Source organism: Nanorana parkeri, unplaced genomic scaffold (genome assembly GCF_000935625.1).
Source record: "Nanorana parkeri isolate BGI_ZX_2015 unplaced genomic scaffold, ASM93562v1 scaffold277, whole genome shotgun sequence".
In the NCBI taxonomy this organism is placed as follows: Eukaryota; Metazoa; Chordata; class Amphibia; order Anura; family Dicroglossidae; genus Nanorana; species Nanorana parkeri.
In genome coordinates this window covers 30,457-34,963 of record NW_017306545.1, presented here as the reverse complement: position 1 = coordinate 34,963, position 4,507 = coordinate 30,457, and the positions used below count along the sequence as shown (strand labels likewise).

General features: G+C 47.2%; 1 pseudogene; it reads left to right on the top strand.

Moving 5' to 3' along the window:
* The first annotated feature begins 1,828 nt into the window (after positions 1-1,828).
* On the top strand, positions 1,829-4,272 carry LOC108787659 (annotated as a pseudogene).
* Positions 4,273-4,507: the final 235 nt, after the last annotated feature.

The window sequence follows — 4,507 nt, the reverse complement described above, 5'->3', positions numbered from 1 at the left end:
AGGTTCACCAGGGTGACTATGGTGTCCCCAAGCAGTCCTTTGACAAGCAAGTATCTACCCTCCGGGTCACTTCTAAGGTCCCTAAACGTCCAAGCCACTGATCTTGAGATCAGAATACTAACCCCTTTGGACCTGGCGATGGGGGACGGACAGTGGTAGGAAGTCGGGAAATCCCTATTCTGAAGTTTCGGCACCCTGTCATTTAAAATGGGTCTCCTGAAGAAAGGCCACTTGTGTGCCTGCCTTCTTCAGGTCTACCAGGAGTCTGGACCTCTTCTCAGGGGCGTCCAGGCCTTTGACATTAAAGGTAGTGAGACGCAGCGGGGCCATCGCCGCTGAGGCGGTGGAGGCCCAATCCACGGAGCAAGCGGGGAGTGGAGGAGGTATTGCTTGGTCAGACCCCCAACATCCTTATCAAACGTAATATTCTTAACAGTCTCCCCCCCTCCCGCACAAGAGATATCAGACAGCTTGACCTGCAATATAAAGCAGTTAGGCATCAATTAGAAAAGGCAATAGTAAACCTGGACGGTCATGGCAGAGGATAAGTTCCGGGGGGGAAGACGTGGGTCAAATGGCAACAACGAAGGATACGGTGGGCAGTTCAAGGCTCATGACCCCCCGGGAGCTGTGCTGGTGGTTCTCTTCGCGAAGACCGGTTCCGACTTCTGGCTCGTCGTGGGGTTCGCGGAGGCAGGACATCTCCATGGGGTCATCTGTGAATTCCAGCCAGTTAGGGACGTCCACAGAGTCCACATCCAAAAAGCGGAACAGGGCCGGGAGCTGATCAGGTGAGTGCAGGTGAAAGATAGACTCGTCTCGCCGTATGATTAGGTGGAACGGGTGGCCCCAGCGGTAGGTAGCAGATGTGGAGCGGATGAGATCCAACACAGGACGAACCATAGGTCGGGCAGGATGCGGATGGTCGCTCCATCAAAGTCGGAGGGGCCTTGTCGCCAAGCTTGTCTGATGATCTCCTCTTTCACTGCAAAAAAGTGCACCCGACATAATACATCCCTGGGTGCAGAGGGCGTAGGAGGACGCGCACTGTTGACCCTGTGGACCCGGTCAAGTTCCAAGGCTGCGTCATGGGCCTTACCCAGCAGGGTGTTAAGAATGGCAGCCACAGTGTCTCTCAGGTGAATGCCAGTCGTGGCCTCTGGGATACCGCGCAGGCGTATGTTATTCCTACGGTTCCGGTTCTCTGAGTCGTCTAGGCGAAGGTGCATGGACATCAGGCGAGTAGTAGTTATTTGCGTGTCCGCCTCCAGGGCCTCCACGCGGGCCGACAGAGAGGTGGTGGCGGATTCCACCGAGGTAACACGTTCGTCCACTGCCTCAATGCAGTGGGTGAGGTCATGGAGCTCTTTCTTTAGGGCCGCAACTATAGAGGAAGCCATATTATCAAGGTCCCGTTTAGTGGGTAGCTGCTGCAGCAAACCCTGCAGGCTGCTCTCCCCTTGCGCATCCAGGCTCAGCACGTGTGTGGATAGAGAGGGGCTAGGCGGGGAGCCCGGGCGCGGTGTGTCTGGCTCAGGAACCCTGGGCATTCATCCTGGTCAGGACTCATCCTGGTCAGGGGTCAGGGTTGCTGTGCCTCGTCCCTGCTTCCTACCTGACAGGAGCGCCATCTTGGATGCAGTCGAGGCCGCGAGAGTCGGCGGCTGGCGGGCAAAAAAGTTGTAGAAGGAGGCAGATCTGGGGTCGCCGTGGGTGCCGTGGGTCCTCTGCTCCTTGGGCATGGAGGAATTTAGGGCATAGAGTGCGTTAGGACGTCGGTCCGGCTTAGTGGCTGCAGAGCTCTCCTAAAGCGTGTGCTCACGGCGCCATGTCCAAGCCACGCCCCCGTTAGAAGTCATTTAAAGCCCAAAACACCCTTAAAAACCACCAAAAACCACCTTAATTTAGCCTTTCCTACTGCCTCCAATACATTTAGCAACCATGATATTTCAGAGAAGCCTCTAGTATTTACTTGTTTGTAAACATTGTATCCAAGGTGCGATTTTCTATTATTCGCACAATCATTGACATTCTTTTTATTGTCAACCAGATCTTTCTGTGGTACTTCATCCAATTTTGCTTGTGTTACACGGTTTCATATGTATTGTATATATATTTTTTATATATTTTATATTTTACTTGTTCTCAGAAAATTGTAACTCTTGTTAAAAACTGTGAAATAGATAAGAACAAACATTGTGGTTTGTGAGAAAGCCCAAACACTTCCTGTGATAAGTACCGCTACTTGCTCAACACACCCAGTCACATTTACATTAGCTCACAAATGGTTTGTTTAAATTATGTATTACCTCAGGGAAGTAATGTTACCGATCTGCTTAGGGAATGATATGCAGTAATAACTATTACTACTATGAATTATACATAAATATATGGGCATTACCCTAAAGTATGTTACAAATAATGGTTAAAAACAGCTATTGAGTGCTGTTATCTTGTCGATTATTCATATATAACCACAAATAGGAATGAGTAAGCCTGGGCTTAAGCTGCAGTTTGCATAGAATCTGCCCATTTGCAGGAGGTAGAGCTTTGTGGATACTGATTCACCCATGTCACCACTATTCACATAAGTTTGCAACCATGTGTGCATTTGTTGTAGGGGGGCCAAGCCATAATCTTTATCCTCTTAGTTCCTTCCTCTTGAACCCAAAAAAATACTTGCCTACCCCCTGCAGCAGCCAATCAGCATGTGTGAAGTAAATTGGGACACTCCTCCAGTTATAAACCCAGCACACAGGAGCAGGATGCCACTTTCTGCATTGTAGCAATGTTATTAAGTATGCAGATTAGAAGCATATGTGTTTGATACTTTGAAGAGAAGCTAAGGATCTATGACTTTAAGGCACATAGTGTACTATTCTATTTGAAAACTGCCCCAAGCTCTGTTTGCAACTAGCAAAGGCTTTATTTATAAATTGTTTTATGCAGTTGCCATTTTTGTTTAGCTTGACTTGATTAAGTGTGTGGACACACTGGTGGCTTCAGTTGACATTTTATTGTGCTGGGTCTCCAGTGCATCCCTATGCAGGGCCGGATTCCCAACAAGGCCACCAAGGCCCGGCCTCGGGGCGGCAGGGAGCAGAGGGGCGGCACAGGTTTGAAGTCTCCCGACGCCCGGAACATTTAGGGGTCCATTCACAAAAGGGTGAAGAGTTTGGAGGAGGCAGGAGAAGTGAACAATCTAGGACAGTGGTTCTCAACCTTTATAGGGCCGGGACCCCTTGGTAACATTTGCCAAGTTGTGGTGACCCCCAATGGTAAAATTTAGGGATGGCGCGGCTGCTGCAGCGACATCTGGCGGGAGAACTGACACTGCTGCGCTATGACTAATTCCTTGTTATTTATTTAGTTTCCTCAAAAAAACATCGGGCGGGGGCACAATTTCCTGTTCTTGCCTCAGGCGCAAAATAGGCTAGCTACAGCTCTGGCAATCATCATCTTCCTGTTCAGAATCAAAGTTAAGACACCAACATTGGTGTATATGCTGAACTTGGCCACTGCTGATGTCCTCTTTGTCATCACGCTGCCATTCAATATTGCTTACAGATTCTCTGGAAATGACTGGCCTCTTGAAGAAGAAATGTGCCGCTTTGTCACGGCAGCCTTCTACTGCAACATGTACTGCTCCATCCTGCTCATGACAAGTATCAGTGTGGACAGATTCCTAGCTATTGTCTATCCAATAGAGTCACTTTCATGGCGAACAACAAAAAGAGCCTGGCTGGTCTGCATCTTCATCTGGATTGTGTCCGTAGCTGGCACTGTACCACTTCTGACAAGTACATTGTCAAAATACCAAATTTCACTGGGGATCATAACTTGTTACGATGTGCTGGACATAGAACAAGTTCAGAATTTTTTCATTTACTATTTCACCCCTTACATCAGTCTTTTCTTTTTCTTGCCTTTAGTCATTACAACCTTCTGTTACAATGGAATCATCCGAAGTCTGAGCTCACCAAAAAGTGAGAGCCCATTTCAAAAGTCTCGATCTATCCTCCTTAGTGTGATTGTGCTTAGTGAATTTGTCATTTGTTTTGGCCCAACCAATGTCATATTTTTAATTTACTATCTGCAGCTGATTGGCACAGTCAATGATTCTCTGTATTCTGCCTACATTTTATGTGTCAGTATCAGTAGTGTTAGTTGCTTTCTTGACCCTATTGTCTTTACTATGCATCTCAAGAGATTAAGAAATATTTGTACAGCTTACTTACCTGTAGCAAAGCTCAGACATCGGCTGAAAGTTGACACTGCTACCGTTTATCAAAAAACAGAAAGAAAGAATTTGTGGGGGCATGCTTATACCAATTAAAAGTAACTTTTTTTTATATTTAAAGAGGAATTCCAGTCATAATTACTTCATCTTATGGCTATTCTAGACAATCAGTCCAACTTTTGAGATGTAATTGAGACCTTGGGGGTGATTTACTAACCTAAACACACGCACGCACCAGGTGCGTGTGATTTTTACACAGCAAATCGT